The sequence below is a fragment of the Spodoptera frugiperda genome, chromosome 26 (assembly GCF_023101765.2).
Source record: "Spodoptera frugiperda isolate SF20-4 chromosome 26, AGI-APGP_CSIRO_Sfru_2.0, whole genome shotgun sequence".
In the NCBI taxonomy this organism is placed as follows: domain Eukaryota; kingdom Metazoa; phylum Arthropoda; class Insecta; order Lepidoptera; family Noctuidae; genus Spodoptera; species Spodoptera frugiperda.
In genome coordinates, this window is record NC_064237.1 from 11,794,586 (window position 1) to 11,808,936 (window position 14,351).

Sequence of the window (14,351 nt, forward strand, 5' to 3'; positions counted from 1 at the left end):
GTGGATGTACATTGCACGGTGGCATTACGTGTCCTAATGTGTCAGTTAGCTATAACGTAATAATAATAAATAACCTTTATTGTACACCTTTAAATAAATTAAGCTTAGGTTAACATCTTATTGCATGATAGTGCACAAAGGTGGTGTAATACAAAAACGTAATACAACAATAATTTATAATTATCATAAGATTGATTTATTATCAAATATAATATGAAAACAAGTTATAACACAATACAACTGGCATTAGCATTGTCAACTTCTCATAATTGTAATGTAGCTACATACTACAAAACTATCTCCAACCATTATAAGCAACACCTTTTTATATACTTTAAAGAATATTATTATAATAAAATTCTGCTCCATTTATTAACAACCACTTGAATCTAATAAAAAGAAAAAGTAAAACAATTGTATATAAAACATACAAGCTTAACACCTAATACGTGACATAATACATACATATTTATTATAAGTTTATTAATAAAATTTAAGTACCGCATCCAAACGATGTTTAAGAAGTTCATAAAAATAACTAGAGACCGATCGTCGTATACAAGTGTAAAACACAAGTCATTATGTAAACGAGGAACCAGGGGCGTGAAACTCCTATACAAATGACAGCTACAAAAATGTTCATAGAAACTAGCGCCATCCCGTGGTTAAGGGCAACAATACATTTTAGATTTTGCTTTTTTTCTCAATAGATGGCATTATACCAATTATATTTATAGACATTGTAAAAAACAACACTATAATGTGTTTGTTTATATAAATAATAAATAAAATATGATTTAAAGTATCACATCTAGTCATTTTAAAAATAAATTATTTTAATAGTTATAGTTACGGATATAGTTTATGTGCTGGAGTGTCTATGGTTGGGGATTTGAAGTGCCATTTTGTTTTCAAAACTTTCAAAACAATTTTCTTTGCTTTTCTGACGTTTCGCTGGTGTTATAATTGTGCTTTTTTATAAATTTTTTGACGACTTGGCTATCTTCCTACGGATTTTGATATTCTACCACACTTGATACTACTTGGCTTCGAATTTGGATTTTGATAACTGCTTTCGCGATTTACCTTGGCAAGATATCCTGACTACTGGCTGCTCACGATTTTGGATTTGTTACTTGATAACCATGCCTAATAAATCACGATTGAAGTGCTACTTTGGGTGCGCTAATGATGGTAAGTTTTACAATAATCATTATCGTATATGAAACTAATGTACAACGAAAAGGTTTAGATACATCCTATCTATAGTTAAGTTGTGTAGTAATCGGTCACGCAAAAGATACCGAATAGATTGTGATGAAACTTTGTAGATAAATAGCTTAATACGTGAGAATAAATCATATTCTATAAATTATTGTAACTTTCGTGAGACATACTAAATTAATTATTATGTTATCGGCTTTTTAAATTAATCGAGTTCCTCGTCAAACAATTACGTGAGTAAGTCAATAACATAGTAATTAATGCTATAAATTATTATATATCTTCATAGAAGTCGCCTACGTTGAAGCCGCGGTCATAAGTTAGTATTAATTTATATGTTTTCGATGTTGGAATGAAAAATAGAAATTTAGGTACATAACTTCATTAATTACTTTCAGGCCCGCTGCATCATTTCCCTAACCCGAAAAGTACTAAACTAGAAGATATTGAGAAATTTTCTCGGTGGAAAGCTGTGTTAGATAAAATAACACAAGAAAAAGGGAATGTATATATATATAACCATATATTACTGTGCAATAAGCACTTTTTGGAGGGCTATCAGCTACCAAGCCGTCGTCTGACTAAGAATGCTGTTCCCACTTTAAATCTAGGTAAGCGAAATTTTATATTTTATGAACATTTTCTTATTATAAGTTATAATCTCCAAAATTTTACATGCACACATGGATTGCGCCTGCCACAAGGCCTAGGCAAAATAAATGTTTGGCTTTAATAGAAATAGACATTAACACATACTATATGACAAGTAAATACAATATGAAATACAAATATCTATTTCAAATTGATTTGTTAATTTTATATACTAACATCACCCATATTAAAGTTTTAGGACTTACACGCGCACTCAGAGTCATTTAATGGTTACTTAACCCAGTCCTTAGCAATTGTTTTTCATACAAAATCGTTAATAAAGAATAGTTTAAGTAAGCATTAAATGACTCTGAGTGTGGCAGTTAATGCCTTAAGTTAAAGTGTAGCCGTGTGAACAAAATACAAATAGTTGAAGGAAAATATTAATAAGAAAGTTTCAGATTGCAAATTAAATACCTATTACTATATATACATACAAACATTATAAATTATAATTAAAATATATTTGTAATATGATTTAATATTTATTTTAAATATTATAATAGTAAATATTCCTGCACAATTTATACATAGTCGTCTGATTCCTAACTAGGCAGAGCCTGTACAGTATTCAGAAAGCTGATAAAAATACTTATACACGTCTAAATATATACATATTATACAATACAAATCTCTTCTATACAATATACTGTTCAATCCTACTACCCCCATTACATCAAAGAACGTTTTAAGTTCTTCCATGACACACATTCTAGACCAGTACGGTCATCGGAGGAAATGAAGCTTGAGATGCCCCAGCATGCGAGCAGAGCCCTCGACCGATCGTTTACGGTTTGGGCTGTGCGACTGCAATGCTCTGCCGCTTACAGTAAGACAAGCACAGTCCCTCGCGTCGTTTAAGGTGCTCGTGAAGGAACATTATCTCTCCACGATGTAGTTCACTATTTTTCCTTGTTATTGTTTTTATTTTTACTTACTTTCACTTATTCTGTCATTTATATCATGTTTAGTTTTTTTTTTGTATGTATGTATGTTTGTATGTATGTATATATGTATGTATGTATATGTATGCATGTATGTATGTAATTATATTATATTCTATGTAAGTCACACACCTACACCTAGAACCACCTCCACTACCACTCAACAGCTCCATCCACCCAAAGGTTGCCTGGCGCTTATCGCTATAAGCGATGCCTTTGTGCACTTTCATCCTAAAAGATGTTAACTTATGCTTAATTTATTTAAATGTATACAATAAAGGTTATTTATTTATTATGTACTGTCAGACTAACAGCTTAGTTATTTAGTTATTCACTCTCAAAATAGAATTTGAGAGAGTGAATAAAATTGCTAAAAAAAAAGTTTTGGTGAGCAAAAAGTTGTGTCAAATTGTAATTATAATTATTATACATATTTAGATAGCGCTCAAAAATTTAAAGCTCTTTACTTCTATTATTTAGGAGGCTGACCAACTCAAATAAGAGGAGATTCTCAATTCAGCCTTTGGTTTTCGTCTTTATTTTTTTAATGTATTATTATACATATAAAATCGATGTACGATTACTCCGTGATTTTTAGTCCGATTGCCGCCGTTCTTATTTAGTTTGACACGGAATGCATGCCATTTGGTACCATAAAAAATTTATACAGTTCGGTTTTAATAAAATGCTGTGTTACTTACGCGCTATTTAGATAATGTAATACTCGCTTCGGATTACAAACAATAGCATTTCGTGTGGATAATTTACAGTCCCAAATACGTATTTTTATTTCAATTACGTATTTTAATTACAAGTCATTACAATACTGCCTAACCCTGCCTATTAGGCCTGGCTGAAGAGGTAGGCAGAGATGCATTACTACAACACTACGTTTCGCCAGTTTTTTTTAGTCCTACATAATAGGGGTGAGCCTATTGTTGTACTGGGCACATTACTAGACTCCGTGCTGCTACTGAAAATTTCCTATTAGAAAAATCTAATAATACTAATAACCTATTGCTCCTAAGATATTAAAATGTTTTCTTTAACTATTTTCAGGACGCCAAACTCCACCCATAATTGATCAAAGTATGCCATCTACATCAGGGCTGCAACTTTTAGAAGTACAACAAATTGACCAAAACATGCAACCATCAACATTAACTGCTATTCAAGTACCAAGAGGTTTGTAAAGTTTAAACAAAAATTATCCAACATACATAAATTTTCCGGAGCTGCGGACTACCTAGCGGGCTTACCGGGGCTCCGGCTCGAAAAGCAGGAGTAGAAACGGGGTGGTTTTTAGTCAAGAGAAGTCATTGGATGATTTACAACCCTCAAAAAAAAATATACATTAATTTATCTGCTCAAGATGGTTTGTTGAAGTCGCCATAACCGAAAAAAAAATTTATACATGCCATAAGTTTTCAGTTTTAAGAATAATATTGAAGAAAAATTGATTCATTTCGTTGTTCATAAAATCATGCAGCACTCCATTCACTTGGTTACTTGCATTCACTCTCTTAGCGAGACAGCACGTTTGTTACGTCTATTAACGAGTTTTTTCCTTGGTCTTTCGCACTAACGTGCATCACATTGGAAAATATTAGAACTTATGTGTTTCGATGTGGCGCACTTACAGTTAATTGCTATTTTGAACTTCGAAATTCCGTTTTACAGTCAGTCTGTAATGTGCTCGGTACGGCAACAGGCTCGCTGCCTATCACGTGGTATTATAAATCTGGCAAAGTGTGGATGTAGCAATGCACCTCTGCCTATCGATACGGTAGGCTGAGGTGCTCTGCTACTCTTCAGGGTTACAGTGCTGTTAATATTTTGTAGTTACAGGCGTGAGTGTATGTTTATATTTGTGTATATAGAAGTTGGTTATTTTATAATACTTATCGCTATCTGTGTCTTGTAATAACTGCCAAAAATTTATTTAAAAAAAATTCCCCCTCGACTCTGCCTACCCCTTTGGTAAACAGGTGTGAGTCTATGTATGTATGTAAAATAGGATATGTGATTTATAAATAACTTATATTTTCCAGGTCATCAGCAGCCGAGTGATGCAGAATCTGTCGCATTGCAGACTTCTACAATTTATAAACCTACAATGAGTAAGAAACAATCCATCATCATTTTAAAATATTCTCATTTCATTCTCAGTTTTGTCTTTAATGTCCGGGTCGACTGTCTAGTCTAAACAGATTGGATCGAAGACCGAATATCTATTTAATATGCGTTAGGCTTTTTAAGGGTACTGACTTCCCGTAACGATTATCATAACTGATCTTATGACAACCCGGAACGACGGCCCTAACGTGCTGGCCGAGGCACGAGACAAGCGATAATTACGCACATAACTTCGAAAACATTATTAAGCAATGTTAATACTGTGTGGTATCTAATGTAACCTCTATAATAATTATCTTTAATATAATTTTAAATAAGTTTTTCGGTCGAGTTCACTATGTGGTTTAAACCAGACGCAACGAAATATACATTTTTCCACTGATCTCATAGATAGAGCATATTACCTCTCTTCGTCATCTTCTGACTGACTTTAAGTCGCCGGAATATTGTACTATAGACTCAATATTGTGTATTAATTTCTTCTCCAAAATTATATACATCTTTTATTACAGGTCTTCGGAAACAACAAAATAATATTAAAATTATCAATAAATTGAAGATGAAGTTGGAAAAAATGGCATTGAAATATAAAAATCAAAAAAGACAAATACAAGCTGCTAAGAAAATGTCAATGAATACAGCGTTTCTGTCGGCAATTGAAAAACTACCCGAAAGTATAAAGACTTTCACAAAGCTTCAATTAAAAAGTCACATAAAACCAAGAGGAAGACGGTTTACTAATGAGGAAAAGGTTATGGCACTAACCATATTAAAACAAAGCCCAAAGGCGTATGAATTATTAAAAAAATGTTTGTGTTGCCTTCAAAGAGATGTCTGCAGGGCTTATTACATTCTTTTAGAATGGAACCAGGCATCAACAAAGAGATTTTAGAAGATTTGAAGAAAGTTGCAAGTCGCATGTCTACGGAAAATAAACTTGTTAACATTTTATTTGATGAAGTTTCCTTGGCACCTGGCGTAGAATATAATGCAGCTATTGGCAAAATCATTGGCTTTGAAGATTATGGATATACAAGAAATAAAACTCTGGCTGACCACGCACTTGTCTTCATGATAAAAGGCATAAAAAGTAAATGCAAACAGCCCATTTGCTTCACATTTTGTAAAGGAACAACAAAGGCGGCAGAATTAAAAAATCTTTTGAAATGCATTATAAAAAAATAAATGCAACTGGCTTAATAGTTGTGGCTACTATTTGTGACCAAGCCACAACAAATGTAAGAGTGGTGCGGGAGCTACAAAACGATACCAGAGAAAGATATGTTCGACAGGGGAATAGCTATAATAGTCAAGCGTTTGAAATTAATGGTAAAAAAATATTTCCCCTGTTCGATACCCCGCACCTTCTCAAAGGAGTCAGAAATAATTTATTAAGTAAAAATGCCAAATTTGTACAAAATGGTGAAGTCAAATGGGCTAAATGGGAACATCTAAAAATGTTATTAGCTGTTGATGATGGGGATGACGAAATTCGACTAGTCAATAAGCTAACAGAAATGCATGTCGATAAAAACAAAATACCCAAAATGAAAGTCAAGTTTGCGGCACAAGTGTTCAGCCAGAGAGTGTCTAGTGCCTTGAGATTTTTGTCAAGTTAGTATCTACACCTTCATATTTTCTTTTCTTTCTTTCTTATATTATATTTTATATAGGACTGCCTCGTAGGTCGAGTGGTCGCAAGTGCGACTGCCGGACAAGAGGTCTCGGGTTCGATTCCCGGGTCGGGCAAAGTATTACTGGGCTTTTTTCGGATTTTCGAAAATTTCTCAGTGGTAGCACGGAGTCTGGAAATGTGCCCGGTATATGGCAATAGGCTCACCCCCTATTACATGAGATGGAGTTACAACATAAATTGTGAAAATTGGGTGAACATTGTACAGTGGCATTACATGCCATAATGTGCACCTCTGCCTACGCCTTCGGGGATTAAAGGCGTGACGATATGTATGTATGTATGTATTATATTTTATTTTATATTATATTATATTATTTCTTATATTAAATTTTCTTTCTTTGTTAGTACCATTGTGTACCGTGGAGACAGGCTGTGATGAATAATATAAAATCGTTGACATTTGTTATGTTACTTGGCTTATTCTTTTTGAAATTATATTCGCCTGAGTATTTTCTCACAAACCTATTGTGAAGCAAATTAGGAGTGGCCTATGTTCAGCCGTTTTTACAAATCCCAGTACCTACTGTAGTACTTTAGTGTACTGTGGTGAAAAGCTGTGATGATGAGCATTTTTAAATGCCTATTGTAATTGAGATTTGCTTTGTTTCAGAACACAACATTCTGCCAGACGAATGCCAAGGGACTGCAGATTTCCTCTTAGTGTTCGACAAGCTGTTTGACTCATTTAATGGCCATTCTTATGAAGGATCGCCTAAGAAATATAAGCAGTGTTTAAAATATAACTCACCCCATTTCCAACTGTGGAATGAAATGTTGCCAATTTTAGAATCAATTAAATTTGAATCAGTAGTTAGAAAAAATGATTCTGTATTGATTAAGCATGAGTCGATTCCTTCAATCAAAAATTGGATTCATAATATAAAAACTTTTAAGGAAATGTGGTTGCATGTGAATGTTGATTATAAAATAAAAAATTTACTTACTAGAAACTTTAATCAGGATCCTTTGGAAAACTTTTTTAGTAGTATTAGAAGTAATGGTGTACGTAATATTAATCCCAATTGTAATCAATTTATGAATGCTTATAAAACATTGCTGATTAATAATTTTAATTCTGTTCATTCAGTTAGAGCCAATTGTGAGGACGATTTCAATAAATCATTTCAATCATTTTTTAATTTGATTGCTAATAAACCTGATTTGCCAGATAATGATGATTTTGCATGTGATATTGATGCACTATTAATGGTGATGAATGAAATTAAAATAAATGATTCATTGATTTATAAGGAATCAAAAAAATATGTAGCGGGGTACATAATAAAAAAAATTAAAACTAACGTTTTCAGGACGTGTAAGACTTGCATGCGTGATTTATGTAGATCAGAAGTTGATGTGCAATCTTTCAATTATGAAGTTGATTATACAAAAAAATCATTATTTCATCCCAGCGATAATTTCCATAATTTAATGGCAGATATTTATCATTTGATTGTAGCATGCTTACGTGATTGCCCAGAATCAAATGTATTATATAAAAAAATAAAGTTTATGATTAATTGTGCATGTGATTATAATATAATAACCTGTATAAAACACAAAGAGTTGTTGATTGAATTTATTAACAATCTTGCAATCAAGTTGATTATACACAGTTGGTGTACAGGGGTAAATAGAATTTTGAAGGGCAAAATAATGACATTCGATAAGAATGACCATGTCAAACAGCAAGCTTATGATTACTTTAAAAAGAAACCAATAAAAAATTAAATCAATTACGTTGTTTTATTAAAAATGTGTACCAGTATAATTTAAAATTACTTGATATAATACTACATTGATTGAAATAAATATTCTAACTCAAATTTATAGTGAAATAAATATTCTAACTCAAATTTATAGTTAGAATATAAATTTCAGTCAACGTAGTATTATTCAAGATTAAATAATTTAAAAAGCAACAAAAAGTAGTAGCCCTCTGGCGTATTTTATTGGTACTAAACGACAGCCACGCCGCCCTGGTGCTCAAGGTCTAGAAACTTATTTTTTAATCCTAGAGTTGCGTATCTATTCCCGTATAAGTGTATAATCTATGCGAGGAACCATAAACTAACTACATACGGAACACTATGCAGGCCATAGACTAACACTCGCTCTTGACAACTTTTTTATTTCACCAACAGATACAGACTATATTATACAGTGCTTTCCTTGCATGCTAATGACGCGTGCCTTATCTTTAGAAAAAAAAAACTCGTTAATCTATGCTCGCAATGGAAGTTACGCAGTTCATTTGCTGATTGAAATCATCATTTTTCAGATTTTTTTCATCTTTATACCAGATGCCAGCTTGTCAAGCTAGCCTTGTTTGTCGAATTTCTTCAAGTGAGTCTCGACTTTGTGACAAGGTGATAGAGTTGTTAATCGTGTAAAAAAATTGGCTGATTGGTGTAGTTTGACTTGCTGTGTGTTGGTACGTTATCTTCAAGATCTGACGCCTTTTTGGGAGTAGCAGGACGGGTGGCGGGTTTAATATTTGATGTGTCTGTAGTATCTGAGGAACGTGGGTTGTATATTAATTAGTTTCCACAAAAACCGTTGGTAATCTCGCTTAATGAGCTCCGTCTCAACTGCTACTGATTAGCAAAAACTGCAACTTGAAGTAAATTGGTATAATTACGTCATCTTTCAGTTTAGCTTCTAAATTGCCAATTATCAAAATACCTATCTTTAACCGAATTCAAAAAAAGGAGGTTCTCAGTTTGATTTTGCGTTTGTCTCAACCGATTTGGATGCGGTTTTCCGCATAATATTTTTCAGACTAAGGAAAAGGAGTTAGGGATATTACCTGGCTCAAAACAATGGAGGCGGCAAAGAAAACATAAGGCGATTTTCTCTTTTTAAAAAAAGTTTTATTCAGTTATTTATTATTCATTACATTCTTACATTTGTTGGTTTTTGGAAAATGACTATTTAAAAGAAACTACATTACAATCTCATTTTATTGATTTATTATACAACTTTTGACATAAAATAAATAAATTAAAGTCGTTTTTCTACAAATCTTGGACAATAGCATTATTTTCAAGCATAATTTCCACAATTTCGTAGGAACTCGGCGAGCTCTGCCGCGTTGCCCACGCGCAGCCATTTTCGCGTGCATTTTAATACGTTTCATTATTCATGAGATGACGACATCGCCTAATGATCGCGTACGTGTTAATTATTCCTAATGTACCCGTATTGCTTGAATTGAATCGTATTGGGGATGTGAAATTTATCGATACTTTTTGTAATATCGATCTCTGTATATTTGTTCTGTTCCTTTTTACCTAAATGTGTATTTCGAAAATCAAATTGTAGTTATAGTAATTGATGCCTTCCTGGTCTACTTTAACACTTTGACTTAGTTAAATAATTTAGAGAATTAAAGTACTTGTAAGTTTTAGGGCAGGCAGTGCTTAATGCTAATTGTATTTCTATGTTTTAGCAATTCCAAAACTATTACGATAATGTTTTATATCTGAACGGTATACATCTAGAATAACAACAGATTGTAGTTTAATATTGGGACTAAAAGTATTCTTGACAATTTAGTAAATACATTACATAGTTTACAGTTATCAAAAACTAAAAATAAATAATCAAGTTAAAATTAATCGATTTCCTTAATTCCAAATTCAGTGACTTATCGATACATACATTTGTTTCCCATCCCTACATTGCGTATTAAGGGCTATTGCAGTCCGGCCGTATTTGGCGGTTAAGTACTGATTTCTAATTAAGTGTTAAAACAGTCGTTTAGTAATTTATTTAGATTTTATGAGCCTGATTGAGATGTTTGTACGTGGAAACGTGCATTTATAATTTAATGATACAAGTTCCATTTGAATAACCATAGATATAATTATATTATCGGTTACAAACCGATACGGTGAAATAGTTCTTACAAGATATTTTTTGGGTTTCGGAAGCATAGTCATCTTTTTATGTTTAATGGGCCGACGTTTGGCCGCTATCTCACCTGATGGTAAGTAATGACACGGCCTACGATGGAGCACGTCTGCCCATAAGCAACCTATTCACTCGGGCTTTGAAGACACCCAGGTTATACCCATCAGGAAACACAGACACCACGTACCCATCATAGGATAATATTATTGGTACTTTTTAATCCTTCTGCCAATTGTGTCAGCTTTAGGAATTTAAGGGTTGTTAGGGAATCGGGGATTGGCAAGTTTGAGAAGGGGGTTATTGGGCCTTCAATAACCTTACTCACAACGTAACACAACGCAAGCGTTGTTCCTCCCCAGTTTCCTGTGAGGCCGTGGTATCACTCCGGTCGAGCCGGCCCAATGTCAATGGCAATGTCGAAGCATGGGTCTCACACACACACATGAATAACTCATAATTTTTTGGCAAGAATGTCAATCTAAAAATTCCCAATACATATCATAATATTGAAAAATATAAAAATAAAATTAAACAATTCAATAAAAATACCGTTCAGTTTAATTTGCTAAGGTATAATATAATAAAATGTTATATTTATTAATATTTATATTATATGTTATGTCATAAAACGTATATTCGTCTTTATAGCCGTTTAATGCCTTTATCGACGTGTAGTTTCTAATTTCAATTTGCATAAAGTGACACTGAAATGATAATAAAATATGCCTACAGCATAGCAGTTAAATCTATAAAAAATATTATTATATTGCCTGCTTCGTCTGTCGAGTGGTCGCAAGTACGACTTTTCAAAATATTAACGGGGATTACTTTTTTCGATTTTTCGAAAATTTCTCAGTAGTAGCACGGAGTTTGGAATTGTACCCAGTATATGGCAATAGGCTCACCCCCTATTACTAAAAACCACCCCGTTCCTACTCCTGCTTTGAGTCGTAGCCCCGGTAACCTGTTACGTTGTCCGCAGCTCCGGATTATTTTGTCCAACCTGAAACTTGTATCCTACATTTTAGCGTATCCATTCTTCAACGGTAGAAATCTAATGCTATAAGTACGCAGAATATAAATAAATATTTTCATTGAAAACATAACGTCCAGATAATTCCATTTAAGTTGAAATTAATTAAAATCAATGACACGTGACTAGGGTGCATTATTTTTACTTGTATGCTAAGATGATTTTACACATGGTGGAGAATCGTCGACTTATATTAAAATAAGTAATAATAAATGTAACACCACTTCTATTGTATGTCTGTCTCAAATAATCCGGAATTGCTTGGTCTAAGTCCAATTTACTAATATGGGATCGAAACTTTTAAAGTTCCACGCAGTAGCTTAGTTATAGATGACGTATAAACATCCTCACCATTTCTTAATAATATTGTCAGAGTTAGATATACACGAAATATAAGAAAAGAAAAAAATGCGAAGGTATGAAATATACATACTTACACAGATTTATAATATGAATACACAAAATATACAGTCATATCATATCGATATGCGAAAAAAAGTCGATCACGCGATAACAATCCTTACTGATTACAATGTCCAAACTATTAGCCCTTTGTTCAACAAAAACAATTATTTTAGAGTCTTTTGAAAATCAGGATACGGTAACCGACGATTCCTTCTACAATTATTAATATTGTCGTCCGAATTGTGAATCGAGTGTAAACGCCCCATAAACTCCTGTGTCAAGAGCTTGGGTCTTGTCAATTCCCCATAGAAGGCATATCTGGACCAATTAAAGCAATTTTCCATAAATCTACCTCTTTTTAGACACTCAAAATGACCCTTTTTAACCCTTTTCTGAACTTAAGTAATGGCTCTTAAACTTCTTTTAAAGATTATGTGAATTATATGCGAGATACAGTTTTAACTGTACCTGATTAACTAAGTAATTTTTAATTTAATTTAATTAAGTTAACGTGTTTAATGAAACCTTTCCTTATTTGGTTACAAGTTATGTGAATTATCATAAATTGTATTTCTTCTTGTCTTGTCTTTATTTGGTTGTGTGTCAGCCAAGTTTTAACGGTAAGTCACGATCAAATAAAAGTTGGTGCTTATTGCTCTTAATATTATTTTTATTTTTGTAACGTCTATTGCTACAATATACTCAAGTTTTCTTAGTTGCTTGAACTATTAAATCATTACGTTTTTACGTCCACAACGACCTGATGAACTGTCACTGGTTGCATGCAGGTCGATCTGATGATGATTGGATGACATGATGACGGGAGGAATATGTTCATCATGGAACTGTACAAGACGTCCACTGCTGAACATAGTCCTCCCACGGTGACTTCCAGATCATCCGGTTGGCAACACCTCATATTTTAATTCAAATTATTAATTTATGATATTCTTTTGTGGAAAGTAATTACTTATTCAGACTTGGCTGATGTTTCTTGATATTTTTGAATGAGTATATTAAACCGTTCGCAATCCAGTTTTAAGACAGTTTAATAAACTTACTGGTTTAAGTAACCGGTTTTGTAAAATTAACTCAAAATGTATTTTTAGAAATTGCGCTTGAACCAGTTATTATTCACAAAACTTGTTAATTAAGAAGAGTTCATCTTTCAACTATAATTTATCTGAATCAGTGTAGACGTGAAATTTTAATAAACTAGCTTCGGCCAGCGGCTTCACCCGCATTCCCGTGAGATAAAAAGTAGCCTATGTGTTATTCCGGGTCATAATCTGACACTGTTCTAGATTTCATTCAGCCGAAAATTGACGTCATTCAATGACAAACATAATTATACGTATACACAAATTCACACACAAACTTTTGCATTATAAATACAAACGTTTATGAGTTTATGTGTTTTTGTTACTCAATCACGTCAAAACAGCTGAAGGTATCATGGCGAAATTTGCAACAGGAGAAGATTATGGTCTGGAATAACACATAGGATACTATTTATCCTACTGCTCCCAATACGAGTGAAGCCGCTAACAGAAGCTAGTACTTGTATAAAACGGTTAGGCAGTGAAGTATTCAGTACTTACTTACACTAATTTATTATTAACAGCAACGTCACGCCTTTTATTCCCAAAGGGGTAGGCAGATGTGCTCATTACGACACGTAATGTCGCTATACAATGTACACCCACTTTTCACCATTTGTGTTATAAGTCCCATGTAATAGGGGGTGAGCCTATTGCCATATACTGGATACAATTCCTGGCTCCGGTACTAATGAGAAATTTTCGAAAATCCGAAAACACCCCAGTAGTGTATTGCCCGATACGGGAATCGAACCCGAGACCCCTTGTACGGCGGTCGCACTTGTGACCACTCGACCAATGCGGCAGTAATTTATTATTAACATTGAAAGCTAAAATTAACTTTGTAGTAATTAATAACAAAATATTATTATGCAGTACTGAACCTTTTGACAGACATCCACCATTTATATTTCAATATGCAACTGTCAGTTCTTCAACAAAAGATGTACGGTAGAGATAGCGTAAACAAACAAACGTATACTTTGTAACAATTATTATGTACAATAGAATATTAATTTAAACGTACCTTTTTAATTAGGTCTTGTTTTTTAAGATGGCCGCGATACGAAATGCTAATACTCTGTCTGTTAGTATTATTGTAAGAAAATTAATATTCTGTTGTTTGTTTATTTACTTTTCTTTGCAATTCATTTAATTATGGGCTTTCAAGTTGATTTAAAACTTTGAATACTAGCTGTTGCACACGACTTTGTGTTATTAATTTACTTTTAACTTTATTTTTAGTA

At 33.1% G+C, this 14,351-nt stretch overlaps 1 pseudogene; it reads left to right on the top strand.

Annotated features, from left to right (window-relative positions):
• The first annotated feature begins 743 nt into the window (after positions 1 to 743).
• On the top strand, positions 744 to 8,387 carry LOC118264787 (uncharacterized; annotated as a pseudogene).
• The last annotated feature ends 5,964 nt before the right edge of the window (positions 8,388 to 14,351 follow it).